This window comes from Leucoraja erinacea, chromosome 20, assembly GCF_028641065.1.
Source record: "Leucoraja erinacea ecotype New England chromosome 20, Leri_hhj_1, whole genome shotgun sequence".
NCBI lineage: Eukaryota > Metazoa > Chordata > Chondrichthyes > Rajiformes > Rajidae > Leucoraja > Leucoraja erinaceus.
Genome location: NC_073396.1, coordinates 29,474,639 through 29,490,251, shown reverse-complemented (window position 1 = coordinate 29,490,251; position 15,613 = coordinate 29,474,639). Strand labels below are relative to the sequence as shown.

The window sequence follows — 15,613 nt, the reverse complement described above, 5'->3', positions numbered from 1 at the left end:
CAAGGTGTCAAAAACACGTCTGTTTACGATGTATTTTCCGACTTTTTGGACATAAATTGGATGTCAAAACTAAGAAACTGAGCCATTCTTTAATTTGGCAACACACTGTCTCTTGTTTACCTTTCATACGGACCAAGTCACTAACTTCATTCCTTTGTGTCAACTTCTGGAAGCTCCACAGTGACCGTTACGGAGACATTTTACTTTTATCTTTTCTTATATTTTTTGTTGATACTATGTTAGTCATGAACCCAATAAAGTGCTTGTCAACTTTTTTGAAGGAATTTGAAATTTTACCCCCTTTGTCACATTATTGCATGCACTATTGTAAAAAGACACACGAACTAGCTAATTAATCTTGAAAATGCAAAGAAAACTACACCAGAGCTCATGAGATAATCAGTTGACAGGAGAGGCAAAGCTGGCCAGTTGCCATTTGAAGAGCCAAACCAAGTCACAGCAAAAATGGTTCGAGACATTTTTTGCATTCAAGTACTTTGGATTATGGTCATTTATATTATGATCATTTGCTGTGAGGTTTAAGTAAAGGGACAGAACTGTGCATACTTCTTGGTTAAGCCAAGTAACAGTAATGGAGGTTTCCTATTTACGACTTCCAGCTGACTAAAGTGGGAATAGCTAAATTCTAACGCCACTTGTATAATTGGTCCAATTTTACAGTAAATCTGTTCTTTTTTTTAAACATGAAAAATCTGTCCCGGATTTCATTCTGTTAGAATTATAACACTAATTGGACAAAGCAGGTGCCCATCCTGCATTGATAGGTCAGTTTTTTTGCCTATCCCAAATTGGCCCGAAGATGGTGAGTGTGAATCATCTTCCTTAATTACTCTGGTCCTTCTTGATAATGTATTTCCTCAATGCTGATGGGCATAAAGCTCCAGGATTTTGAATCATTTACAAAGGAAAGGTATATTTTTTGCAAGTAAGGATGGATGGTGTATTGTTGTTGCTGTTGCATTAGATCTGCTGCCTTGTCCTTCTTGGTGATAGAGATCAACATTTGGTAAAAGTGTGGTCTTGGTAAGTAACTGAAGTGCACTTGTAGATCATATAATCTATAGCCATTGTGCACCAGTGGGGGATGGATAGAGACTGCAGCCATTGTGCACTAGTAGTGTATGGAATGCAAATTATGCAGAATGCTTTTTCCTGGATGGAGTAAAGCTTCATTAAAAAATGTAGATTTGCACTAATAAGGGGGGGGGAGTGAAGGAAAGAGCATTCACGTCGCGGCCCTGTTTCTAACCATCTTTCCACCACGCACAAGAAGCGACAAGACAGACACCATTGTACGGAGATACCGAGAAGTGTGTTCAGCTCTGGCTGAACAACTTCTAATCTTGTGTGTCGACTCGATAAGAAGACTAATAAGGGGAAAGAGCATTCTAACTTAACTTGTGACTTACAGAAGGTGGAAAGGCTTTGGGGAGATAGCTCACACATCACCAAATAGTTTTTCTGACCAAATTTTACATGGTATTTGCATGGTTGGTCCCCTTGAGTATTTGCTCAGTACCCTCACGAAGTGGAATGTTAGGACTCTCTCTTGTTGGAGATGTCAATGCTTGGTACTTTTGTGGTTTGAATTTTACTTGGTACTTTTCAGCCCATGCAGTGCCCTCCATAATGTTTTAGACAAAGACCCATCATTTATTTATTTGCCTCTGTACTCCACAATTTGAGATTTGTATTAGAAAAAACAAAAATCAGATGTGGTTAAAGTGCGCATTGTCAGATTTTAATAAAGGCCATTTTTATACATTTTGGTTTCACCATGTAATTGACCTTTTGAGGTGAGGGGTGCCCTGTATTATTATCCCCCCAGTTTTTGGAGGACGAGCAATAACAAAAATAATAATCACCTGCTCCTATCTCTCATGTAGGCCCTACATTATTTTTAAAATACTTCAAACAAAAAACATTGAAATCATACCTCCACAATGCACCAAAACATGATTTTAATACATCAAATTTCAAAAAGTCCCCGCCTTGGTTAGGGGTTGCACCCCCCCCTCCCATACCCTTCCCCCACCCCCCCTCAGTCACTCCGCTCACTCGCCAGTGATCGCTCAGCCCCCTCATTTTCAAAAACGTTCTGCGGCCCCTGTATAATGCATACAAAATCATGAGAGGAATAGATCGGGTAGATGCACAGAGTCTTTTGCCCAGAGTAGGTGAATCGAGGACCCGAGGACATAGGTTCAAGGTGAAGGGGAAAAGATTTAATAGGAATCAGAGGGGTAACTTTTTCACACAAGGTGAATCGAGGACCTGAGGACATCGAGGACATAGGTTCAAGGTGAAGGGGAAAAGATTTAATAGGAATCAGAGGGGTAACTTTTTCAATGAATTATTTGGAGAATTATGAAAAGGTGAACTTTTTTGTCACGCACGGCCCATAATATTTGCGGATTAAAACAATGGGTGGTGGATGAATGGAATTCATCATGCACTAGGTTTTCTGCCACATGATCTATATACTTTTAAAACTGTCACAGAGAGGGTGTTTTTTGGTGGGCGGGGGGGGGGAAATCACAGAGCGCTGAAGAAGGATTTTGGCCCGAATCGTTGTCGTGTGTGTGAGTTTCCCCCAGCATTTTTGATTTTGCCTACAGGTGCACAACCTTTTATCCGAAGATCCAAATCTCCTCCAAAAAATTTTTTCGGTCCTTGAAGAAAGGTCCTTGAAAACGTTCACCGACAGAGGTGACACCGTAATCGAAGGGGAACTAAATCCCCATTAGGTTTACATTGCCCGAGATATGCTTTACTAAAAAAGTTTCTCACACACAGTGTACTGAGTCTTGCGTGGGAACCTTTTTTAAAGATATAAAGGCTCCCTTCAGTTTACCCAGCTGCTGACTTCACACCGGCGCGGGGGCTTTGTACTGCCTTTCACTCGTCTCAGGACCAACCCCCCCCCCCCCCCCCCACTCTGGATGAATGCAGCCGCTGTCAATGCGCATGCGCAATTTTCCACAAGGTACGTTAGTTAGCCCACCCACCCACCTGTTCTTCAAAAGGCGCAGAAAGATCGAGAAGGTTCTGCAGCAAAGATCCTACAGCTCTGCTCCGCTATAGGATCTTTGTTCTGCAGATCACGAGGTCAGCGGCGCTCACGCGATGAAGAAGCTTCTCCTCACTGACGGCTCAGCTGGTGAAAGCCTGCCCCTCCCATACCTCACCCGCCCACTCAACCGCAGGTTTCCAGAGTCAAGCCGCTTCTCTCTCTTCCGGCTCCCCTCCCCTCCCTCCCTCTCTCACAGGGGACGACCTCCTCTCCGGGGAGGCCCGATTGTCTGTTCAGCCCGCCCCCCTCCAACCCGGCCTGATGGGTGCAAGGTGTTCCGGCTCTGTGGGCAAACACTTGTCGCCGCGCGGCCCATCCCCTTGTTGGAAGGGGCCACTGTTTGATCGGCTGGTCCCCCCCGCTGCTTTTCATCCGTCCTCCGCCCACACGTCTCCGGGCCTCGCTGCATTGGTCCACACCTGCCATGAAAAAACGATATTGAAGACCTAGCTCGGTAACTGCCCGGCAAGGCCTGTTGGGATAAGGCCGACATTAAAATCTACGCTAAAAAAATTCCTCCGGGTACGGTGCTGGCCTCGGATAAAAGGTTGTGCACCCCTCCCATGGCCCCATCATATCTATATACTTTTAAAACCCTCCCAGGAGATTTTGCCTTTGGCAGCAGATGGGGAGAGGCATTTTTTTAAGGAGTAAAGGGAAGGAAGTGCGCAGCCGCTGGGGGGGAGGGGGCCCTCTCTGTCAGCGGCGCCCCCCCCCACCCTCTCTAGGGAGTGGTCTCTCTCCAGGACGTCAACCTCCTCTCCGCCACAGCCTAGCTAGAGGCCCCCTCCCTCTGTCTGTTCACCTGCCCTCACCACCCAACCGGGCCGGGCAGGAGTGGGAGGGGGGGGGGGGGGGGGCTTCTACTTGACGCTAGGGCGAGGGGGGGGGGGGGGGGGGGGGGGAGGGGCCCTGCCTTCCCCCCCCCTAGGGAGTGGTGATATTGGGACCTATGGGTGAGTGGTGGAGTAATGCGTTCGGGAACCCTGTGATGCGTGCCCCCCCCCCCCCCCAAATCTCTGTCCCAGAATCTCTACCCCCCCCCCCCTCTAGCTGCGCCTGTGCAGTTGGGGGTTATGCATGAGTGGATAGGGCGGGGGTTGGGGGTAAAAGGAGCAAATTAATATATCAAGGGGGGGGGTGTTAGTGTGCGTGTGGGAGTGGTTAGCGTGTATGTGACACCCAAGACAGCCCCCCCCCTCGCAACCGCGCGCTAGGGGAACAGACCCAACGGGTCTGCACTTGGTCTAGTTCAATATTAAATCAAATAAAAACCTTCTATCACGTCAACCAGCATCTGTAGAAAAAGTAGCACAGTTAACGCTTCAGTTTGAAGACTCAATTTTTCCAGTTTCGATTAATCTGAAATTAATTCTATTGCTCCTTCGTCAGATGTTGCCCAAGCTGCTGAATGTACAGCATTGTCTGTTTTTATTTCAGATATTAATTATCTGCATTTTCATTTTTACCTTATACTGTAGCTCCCTCTATCATCCTAATCATGTACCTGCATTTTTCACAGTATTATGGCTTAATCAAGAAAGTAATCTTGGAGGCGAAAAGAAACGAGACTCGATTAGTTATGTATTGGACAGGACAATATAATTAATCAGGACCAAATTAAAAAAACTCACACCAGAAATAAAAATACCTAAACACCAAATATCAAAATTGGTAGATTACGGAAGGGATAAAACTGCACAATACAGCTCTGTGCTACTTCTTAAGATGTTCAAGAATGTCAAGATTGCAGTTACTTAATTTAAGTATAATGATATTCTAATGATTGACAAGAGGCTAGTATTAGTGTACCAAAATTATTTATTCAGCACCCTATAATCATCTGTAGCATGCAAAACATAGATAAGGCCTCAGCTAACTGAAAAATATGAAAATTCCTCTCCAAAACTATGCCAAGAACCACGTGGACCTTTTCTGCATTACAGGACAGCTTACTTCTTATACCGGTCAATATCTGGTTTGATCTGAAACAGGTTCAGCACTCTGGAAACAATAAAAAAAAAGCAGGCAGCTTTCAATTCACGCATTAACAATCAACATTCAGTACAATATTCCATCTCTTGCTTTTCCCTCACAAAACAAGTAAATATGGCAATCAGTCCATATAGGTGTGGATTAATAATCGATTTATGTAAGAATCACGACCCAAAACGTTCCTTCTCTCCAGAGAAGCTGCCTGTCCCGCAGAGTTACTCTACCATTTTGTCTACCTGCTATTTAAACCAGCATCTGCAGTTCTTTCCTTCACATATTCAACCATGTAGTTAAACGTACATTGGTCAAATGCCTAACTTTTCCTTCTTATAACGATTTATCAAGCAAACAGTGTAGATCAGGCTATAATAACAACAACAACTCACTACTAACTTACTGTTACAAAATAAAGAAACAAAATACTGGAAAGAATCAGCAGGTCAGGCAACTGTTTCTCTTGCCGAGGTTTCAGGTCAAAGATTTCAGGTGAATGACACCACATTGTTCTTCTGGTTTGAGACAATATGGAAGTTAGCAAATTTAGTATGTTTACATTTTTGGTTTGTTTCAGAAATGGCAAATTCTGCTGTTAAGTTAGCCATTTGTAAATGTAACTCGGTTTTTCTCTCGCCATATTCTTTGCCTAATGGTCTGGGAATAAATAACCAGTATTTTATTTTTAGTTCCAATTCCAAGAAAACCTCTGATCCACACTTAACAGCCTTCTCGGCTGATGCGCTGCAGCCTCCGGATGTCACGCTTGGTGGCTGAGCCAAACCAGACCATGATGGAGTAGGTGAGGACAGACTCTATGATGGCGGTATAAAACTGGACCATCATTGCATGTGTCAGATTGTGTTTCCTCAACTGCTGAGGAAGTACATCCTCTGTTATATTTTACAGATTGGTCAGCACAAGTCTTTCAAGGCTTTTTCCACCTCCTCAATTACTATTGTCGGTGATGGAAAAGTGGCCAGACTGATGTTGGGCAGCAAAGAGGGGGTGGGTACTGGACAAGGGGGCCCAGTCTTTGCAGACTGGAGTCAGGCTGTAAGTGGGTGTGAAGTGGTGATGGGGAGGAGTGGGTGGTGTAGGGTCCAGTCTTTGCAGACTGGTGTCAGGCTGCAAGTAGGTATGAAGTGGTGATTGGGGAGGAGAGGTTGGGGGAGGCAGGGAAGGGGTACCGCTGTCATGTTTTTATCGAACCTGTAGTAGAACTTGTTCAGGTCTCTGGTCAGTTGACGATTGTCCAAGGAGCCGTGCATGGGGTTTTTCTCTTGTAGCTGGAAGAGCTTCACCCACGCCTCAATTTTTCAGTTCTTCTCAAGGATCATTGGCCAAAATGTGAACCGTTTCTCTTTCCGCAGATGTTGCATGGCCCGCAGTTTACTGCATTCTAGCATTTTGTTTTTATTTTGGATTTCTAACATTTGTAGTTTTTTGATTTTCAATAGATCCAAGTTATTATCTATCTATCTATATACTTTTATGAGTGTGTCTGTGTCTGTGTGTCATTTTGCCAGTGAAACGTATCTCCTCGAAAACCAGATGCCGAAACTGGGACATTTTTAACACGGAATTTCCGTGTGATTTTAGAAATCCACTCCTCTGTACATTTGGTAATTATTTTCACAACTTTTTAATTAAAATTGTCGATCAATCTGACCTTTCTTAAAAAATCTGACCGCTGTCCAGCTGCTGACGTTACAATAACAGTGATTTTTTTTTTACGTCTTCTGGTAGAAATTTTCTTTTTGATTTCAAAAATCCAATCTTCTATATACGTGGTCAATTATTTCCCGAGATATTTGCCAAAATTTATCACCAAACTGACATTAAATTTTTTTTTTTTTTTTTTTTAAAGGCTGCCCAGCTGCTGACCTCACAATGCCTTTCCTCATCCCCCCCCCGCCGCTCTGGATTAATGCAGCTGCTGTCAACGCGCATGCACAGTTTTCCACAAGGTACGTTAGCCCCACCCCCCCCCCCCCCGTTCATCAAAAGGCGCAGAAAGATCGAGTAGGTTCTGCAGCAAGGATCTTACAGCTCAGCTCCGCTATAGGATCTTTGTTCTGCAGATCACTCACGTGCTTAAGAAGCTTCTCCTCACTGTCGGCACTGCTTTTGAAGCCCCGCCCGCCCGCTCACTCACTCAGCTGCCGGTTTCCAGAGAGTCAAGTTGCTTCTGTCTCCTCTTCTCACCTCTCCTCCCCCCCAGGTGACGCCCTCCTCTCCGGGAAGGCCTGAGCATCTCTCCCTCCCCCCCTCTTCCCCCCACCTCCCTTCCCCCTCGCTCTACTCCCCCCCTCTGCCTCTCGAGATAGGGCGGGGATGGGGTAAAAAGTGCCAATTAATAATATTGATATATCAAGGGGGGTGGTTTGTGTGTGGGGGGTGGTTAGTGTGCGTGGGTGGTTAGTATGTGTGTGAGATGCCGCAGCCCCCCCCCCCCCACCCCACGTTGGGGGGTTGGGACCCAATGGGTCCCTCTTGGTCTAGTATCCTATAAAATTGTGTGTGTGTCATGTCCTCGAAAACACGACACGCCAACGGTGAAATTTTTACATAATCCAATAGTTTTACGGCATGTCAAAAATCGCCTCATCAAAATATGATACATTATTTCCCCAGTTATTTATGAAAATGATCACAAATGTGCAGAAACTTGGAAAAAAAATAACTTTTTCCATGTGCTTAGCCCCGCTCGCAACATTGTTGTCATCCAAGTACACCGAGTTCTGGTGGCCCTAGCAAGTGCAAATGCATTTTTTAAAAAAAGTTTAAAAATGAGGGAGACTGAATAAGGTGAAATGAGCAGCCCCTGCACAGTTGTTGGATATGGGTGAGTGCTGGAATAAGGGGAATGGCTTGTTTTGGGGGACCAGGCCTCCCTTGTGACAGGCCCAGTTGGTCTGGTATCTAATAAAAACAGCAATATATAATCTAAGATAGACACAAAAAGATGGAGTAACTCAGCAGGACAGGCAGCACATCTGGGGAGAAGGAATGGGTGAATCTTCTGAAGGGTCTCAACCCAAAACGTCACCCATTCCTTCTCTCCAGAGTTGCTGCCTGTCCCGCTGAGTTACTCCAGCTTTTTCTGTCCATCTTCAGTTTAAACCAGCATCTGCAGTTCCTTCCTACCCAATTTATAAACTAACTTCCATGGATAAATTAATCCTTGGGTTTACACTAACAATATTAATTTAAATTTCTAAATGCCTTTTCAAATATTCCGTCACATTTTTTTTTCAAACAGTCTTTTCACGGAAGCACGTGTGCAGAGCTATATTTCATTTATTGGATAACATAAAACGAGCCAATTAAAAATGCAACTAAAACCCTGCCTATGATTTTCACAAGCAAATGCTTTATTTCTGAATATAGGACCGGCATAATTATCTAAACAATGCAGTGAATACTTTAATGCTTGATGACCACTTGAACACAGTAAAATAAATGTCAGATAATCCACAATCTGAATGATCAGAAATCATTATAGTCCAGCATATGGCCACTATATTTTTCATGCATCCTTGAAATATTACCAGTCTTTCCTGTGCTCCCTTTCAACTCACCAGAGTCCTTTTTCCTGTGCTTTATTTAAATTCACTTCACTGAAGAAAGTGTAACATCTAAAATAAGTGAGTTAAAAGTTTATCGAGTATTCGTGGCAATAATATCCAATGAACTGCAAAATCTGCTGGGTTATTGGAATTTTACAGTACTGACACTGGATTAATTTACCCAATTTCTTTGACATTTATTATTTTGGATTACTTATCTACAACTATATTTTCAGTTGTTCACATTTAGTCAAGTGCAGTGGTCCCCATGAGAGTACTTAACAACCCAATTTCCACAACAAACCATTGCACTGAGTCCTGTCCACGAGAGCAATCTTTGAGATCAATGCTGGGCGACTTGAGTGGAGATATAGATAGATGCTCAGCCAGTTTGACCAACATGTGTAGAGGGCAGCAGATGCTTGGTTTGCTCAATGAAATTCAGCAGCATTCCTCCCAAGTAAATCTCAACAGCATTATTCCCACTGATGGATTATTCCCGACTGAAGGCGATTCAATTTGCCAAAATATGGCATGGAATATCTTACAATATTTGGAATGATGAATCTACATTCTGTTCCTTAGTGAATTAGATCCAAGTAAAAATGGTTCATCTAGTACCCTTTCAAGGAGAAGATTGCTTGCATAGATTCAAACACAAAAATGAATCAGTTATATTAGATGGCCCACCACACTGCACACAAATAAAATGGGTAATATATTCAAAAGGAACACAAATGAGATACAGTGAACCTTTGTTATAAAAGACCATGGTGGCGTGGGTGGGGGAGGGGAATGATCATGTTATTGCCAATTATCCGTTATAACAGAGTACAATATGGCATTTCATGTGTAGAGACTCAACAATAAAATGTAAGTCAAGCAAGAACTTCACCGACGAGGTGCCTTTTTTTCAGCTGAAACATTAAAGCAAAAGCTTACCTGCCCTAAGCTACAAAGCTGCAAGGCCGCAATACAGGTGGTGGAAGCGGCAGCAGGTGCGGCTTGGAATGCTGGCTGGCATCGGCAGGTGCAGTGAAGTTCGGTAGGTCTGTCCACTATAACTGAAATCCATTATAAAGAGATCCATAAAAACGAGGGTTTACTATAGTTACATTTTGTAACATTTCCAGCACTGTTTAATAGCTGGTGAAGGAATTAGGATTAGAACTATTGGATTGCCATTTGGACAATTTTTTTTATGGGCATCTGGGCAGAAAAGAGCTGTTGCATCCTTGTTCCTTTTTCAGTTGCTGATTTAATAATTGATGGAAAAGGCTGCTTTTGCTTGATGGTGAGGTGCCACAGCATTTAGCAGAGCATTACAAATCTTGATTCTCAATCTGCTTCTTCTTCTTGCATATGGTGTGCGCAGCCTAAAGTTGTAGGTCAACTTGTTCTATTTGATCTAATTGTTTCTGCACGTCGGGTTGATTGCATTAGTCGAAACAGGGTGGACCACATGAAGGTTGCAATCTCCCACCCCCTCAATCTGCTGAGAACTCCTGGCACTTCCATAGCAGATCATGCTGTGGAAATGTTATTTCAGCACACCACGACTTGCGAGAGTATGGAATCATTAACCATGTCACCTTCATCCCAGGAAACATCTTTTAGCTTTCCATTTTTGACAAAGTGGACTGTTGCAGAATGAAAGCATGACATTACAGCAAAGATGATCTATTTAATTCATGTTCTGTAGTCACATGTCCTCTGTATTGTTCTAGAGTTTTGGTTCCTGACAAGCAATAGCTGAAAATATTACTTATGCATGTAGTGAACAGCAGCATCTCTAAAGTGCTTGCAAAACTTGAAGTGCCAAGGTCTTGCCACCAGTTCCTGTCTGGCAATAAGAACAAAATCTTGTCTGCTCATCTTTATGCAGCAGTAAATGGCAAATTAAAAATGTTCCAAATTTCTTCCTCCACAGCGCAACACACCCATGAAACATGATCCTGTCCTTACTTTAACTTTGCAACTGCGCTTGAAGCCAATGCCAGATTTTGCTACGCATGTCGTTACTAAACTCAAGGCATCTCTTATACATCTTGGCTGATTATCTAAGAGAACTGCTTCCTGAACACCTGGGTTGGTTTGGGTTCCTGCCAAGAGCCCTTTTCCACCCTAAACTACTGGTGCCGCTACATTAAACTTGTACGTTTCCCAGATGCTCGGAGTATCATTCAGCTCTGGACTTTAGGGTGAATAGTTCTAATCACCCTAAACTCATTTAAGCTTTCAAGAGCATTATGACAGGATGACTTGCTTTGATCAGTTGCGGAAAGCATTTCAGAAATATCTTTAATCTTGGAATCGTCTACGCTCTGCTCCTGCATGTCACACCACATGTTTAAATGTTTAACATGGACTCTGCGTAATTTATTGCCATTTCACAAGATAACTCCTTGTCCTATTCTCCTTCAGGTCAGGACCCTTCTTCAAACTGATCATGAGAGAGGGGAGGAAATGACCGTTGGCCTACCTCTTTCCCCCTGCCGCAGAGACTGCTCCTTCTGCAACTCCTTGGTTCACTCATCCCTCCCCCTCCAAACTACTCCTCCCCCGGTACTTTCTTCTGCCCCAAAACCTCCGGTCTCATCTCCATCCAGAGACCACAGCAGTTCTTCCAGGTAAGACAGAGGTTCACATACATTTCATCCACTGCATCTGGTATCCCCGATGTTGCCTCCTGTACATCAGTGAGGTCAAGTGTAAATGCAGCAACAGTGTCGGTAAACACTTGCCCTTGGTCTGCCAAGGCCAACGGGATCTCCCGGTTGCTAAACATTTTCATTGCTCTTCCCATTCTTACCTTTCTGTCCTGGGTCTCCTTCATTGCCAAAGTGAGGCCACATGCAAACAGGAGTGACAGTGCCTCATATTCCACTAGGTTAGCATTATAGCCCAATGGTATGAACTCAATCCCTGTGGGTACTTTGGGTATGGGTACTAATTGTCAAGAATTGCTGGTGTTCTTAGTTTAGAATGAGACAAGAGAAGAGCTTTAGCTTTGTTATAATATTTTGCTTTGCGAACCCAAACCTTGGGATGTTGGCAATGTGTTACTTGTCTTCTGGTCGAATGGAATCACATTTTAATCTTTACAAAGTTGTACGAATTTGTCCACCTTAAGGACTATAAAAAAAAACCATACCACACACTTCAAGCCACTCTTATCACGCTTCAAATTTACTCTTTTACCTGCTCTTTTAACATACATAGAATCCTTTGAGGATTTACAATGCTCGCCAAACTTGCATATCTGTCTGATGTATCTGACTATCATTTTAATCGCTCTGTGCAGAAATGTGTATACAGAGTTATTTTTCAAAGTTGTGATCTTGTCTGCAACTTTAAAATGAGGTTAAGAATCAGTCTGGTATTTATCTTTATACATGTGTTTTGTGTCTCTCAACGTCCATGTAGTAGGTCCCCCTCGGTCATGACTGACCATCGGTGATGCATCCTCGTGTGCAGGTGATGTGTGGTTGGATGCAAGCCTGGGCGACGTCATATGGAGGACAGGCTATTGCCCATGCAGCACGCCCCCCCTCCCCACGTCGCAGATTGATCCAAAGGAACAGCAAGGCCGTTACAGTTTGGCAACAGCGCCGTGGCAGGAGCTGCCAGAGCGAGGTTGCAGACAACGACTAACTGCCTTAGGGGCTCCGACTCCGGTTTTTCTTGAGGAACCTTTTCCTTGACTGGATATGACCACAAGGCAGTGGAGGTTTCAAATCAGAGTTTTCCCTCTCCTAGATGGACTGCCTTCCCAGGCTGACGAGCCCCATCTGCCCGAGACTCATGAGGGCGGGTGCATCTACTTTCCCGTGCAGGTCTATAGCACCAGCCCAACGCCCATGTATAATCCATTAAAAAAAGCACTGTTTTTGCAGAAGCCTTCTCAAACCTGTTCTAACATAATTACACTAAATATATTTATCACATACTTTTAAATCATTCCTGTAAGGTCTGTTTGCTCATAGGGTCACCAATAAAACAGGCAACCTTGCCGTCTGCCAATAACACTAACCCATCCATTCCATTTGTTTTCATGCTCTTAGGGTCTAATGAGAATAAGATCCTACTTCTCTTCAATTACATCTTATATAACTTCAGGTTATAATTATCACCATGATGGAATAGTTTGCAGGTACATCAATATTAATTTCAATGTCTTGATTACCGAGTCTTCATTTGTTTTTGAATCACACCTGAGCTAACTGCAATCAATCATGAATAATTCAGACTCATCCAATGCAAACAATACTTGCATTGGGATTGGTACTCTGTGGATTTGTAACTTCTAACAAAGGCCATTAGCAGAGCATGCGTGACATCTGAGAAGCAAAGATTTCAAAACAAGACATTTTGCCTTTATTCAAGAGCTCCTCAGATCTTTCTATAAACATTGTTGCAACACAGACACCAGCTAGACACATGACACAAGGCTTGAAATAGCCTTAATGTAACAATTATTATTCAAAGAAACATTTCATATACCACGCACAGTATCTTCTGCGACACACCTGCAAAGCCCAAATCCCTTGAATGAATTAAAGAAACACCAGGTTCAGTGTCTCAGTTATGTCAAGCGAATTTTCTGAACATCACATGGGAGAACACATGGATGGGAAACATGTATGAAGGGACTGCAATTGCTGGTTTAAACCAAAGATAGCCACAACGTGCTGGAGTAGCTTAGTGGGCCAGGCAGCATTTCTGGAGAGAAGGAACGTTTCGGGTCGAGACCGTCTCGACCCGAAACGTCACCCATTCCTTCTCTGCAGAGATGCTGCCTGTCTCGCTGAGTCACTCCAGCATGTTGTATCGATCTTTGGATGAAAAACATGTGTTGTTACAGAAACCGCTGCCAGTAAAATAAAAATATACTAACCACATTTTCATGTGAAATTTTATTTTGCACAGAAAGATCATTTTGTTCTACACAGAAATAGCGTTGAACGCGAGCTTCCCTTCACGGGAGTAGTCAACCCCCTGAGACCATCAGGTGGTGTTTCAATTTATAAGAGATTGAGGAAACAATATGAGCAGCAGGGAATCTGCACAATAATCACCCCACTAAGAATATGATCGAGTTTGCGGTAAACCCACTTCGTAAGGTAGGAACCAAAAACAACCTATTCGCGAATAGAACCTACACCAATACTGCATTTACAAAGTAACAAACATACCAGTTTCTGCAATCAAGGTTGTAGCTCATGATAAGTACAAACCTTCCAGCCGTTGTACGTTTGAACGGATTTGTATTTCAAAAACAATCCTTCAACTCCAAAGAATAACATTTTAACACCTTCCACCATTAAGACAAGAGTGACATGTTTTTTCGAGCGGATGAGACACTAACCTCAGCAATAAATCGGCACTAAACTTTAAAATGTGCAGATAGACACAAAATGTTGGAGTAACTCAGCGAGTTAGGCTGCAGCTCTGGAGAAAAGGTATAGGTGACGTTTCGGGTTGAGACCCTTCTTCAGGGACGGAGAGAGGGAAAGCAATGGTTACTTGAAGCTACAGATATCAACACTCATACCGTTGGGATATAAACTACACACGGTTGTATAATGCGTACCTTGTCCGAGCCACATACTCCGCCACACGCGCACAGAGAGGGTGTGAGGACGGCGCTTGTACTTCGCCCTCCACTGCACGGCGGCGCACGCGCACCAACAATGACGGCCGTTAACCGCGGGATTTACGTTCGAAATTTCAAACCGCGCCCCTCTCGGCCCCTCGCGCGCCGGCGCAAACCCTCGGCCCCTTCGCGCAGCCGCAGAGACAGGGGCGGAGGCTGGGGCCGAGCACGTTGGAGTCAGGACTCGAGGCCCTCGACGCGCAGAGGCTGAGAACCGTGCACGCCAAGTGTAAGTGCCCGCCACGGTAGCACGATTTAAACAAACAAAAAAAAAACCCGCGGTGAATTAAACTTTAATCGATATGTGGAAATATCGTACATTCACAGATAGAGGCATTCGCGTGATATCACGTGTCAAAACTTCCAGTGAACCAACGCGACACATCTCCCCCCACCCCCATTAGCTAAGTGTAGGTATGTTACAAAAGCTACCTGAATCGTGGCTGAGCGTCTGCCCCACCCCTTGTGTGTGATTTTGGCGCTGTTTAGAGGGGGCGGGTTTAAAACGCGATTTTTACTAGGCTGTTGCAATCGAAAATGTTCAGCCTAGTAAATCATTAACGGAAAATCGCTGAAAGACCCCGTCGCAAAAGGTATTATTAGTTTTTATGGCCTTGTAAAATAATTAGAGTAGTTTAAAAATTACTCTCTCACTCCGCAACCTCTCGCAGCCCCAGGGTTTTATAAAGCAAACAATTAAAGGTATGTACCTTATTTTTACATTAAATGGGGCATGTATATAACCCTGTTATTAAAGTTTTCTATAGCGAGTAGCTCATTTTGGGCTCTTTATATCCCGCAGTATTTTTCTGGGCATTTGAGGGCACAAATCCAGCGCGATGTGAACGTTCTAAACCAGCGCGTTCACAGGAACCCACTAGAAAGCCGATTTAAATTGACTTTAATTTACAGCAATTGAACACTAAATTCCTTCCATTTGGCCTATAAATTGATGTAAATGAGATTTAAAAACCATGTTTTATTGTGAATTATTTGTGAATATTATTTGGACACTTGGGCTATTTAAAAATGTTAATCATTTATTAAGAAATGGATGGATGTTTAGATCTAGTAAATTGAAGTTTGAAATTAGCTACAATTGGGTAACTAACTAATTATATGCTTTAATTTCAGGTCATCCAAGTTAGATTATTTTATATTTGTTTCAGAATGGTTCAATCTATGATAACTGAAAATTTCATTCAGTTCTCTTAATTTTTAAGAAGGTTATGTGCTTTTGACTGTCCACGATCACAGCTTTTTTGTTATGTCCATAGAAAATCAATAGGGAACAAGATGCTA

At 43.3% G+C, this 15,613-nt stretch overlaps 1 protein-coding gene across 2 annotated transcripts in view; it reads right to left on the bottom strand.

The window, feature by feature from the left end:
- LOC129707020 (activating transcription factor 7-interacting protein 1-like) overlaps positions 1-14,544 on the bottom strand; it is a 91,065-nt gene extending 76,521 nt beyond the window's left edge. The window contains exon 1 of one of the 2 annotated variants that reach the window (XM_055651748.1): positions 14,249-14,544. The gene's annotated coding sequence lies outside the window, so the exon portion shown is untranslated. The remainder of the gene's footprint in view (positions 1-14,248) is intronic. The other variant, XM_055651746.1, reaches the window with a different exon arrangement.
- Between the last annotated feature and the right edge of the window lie 1,069 nt (positions 14,545-15,613).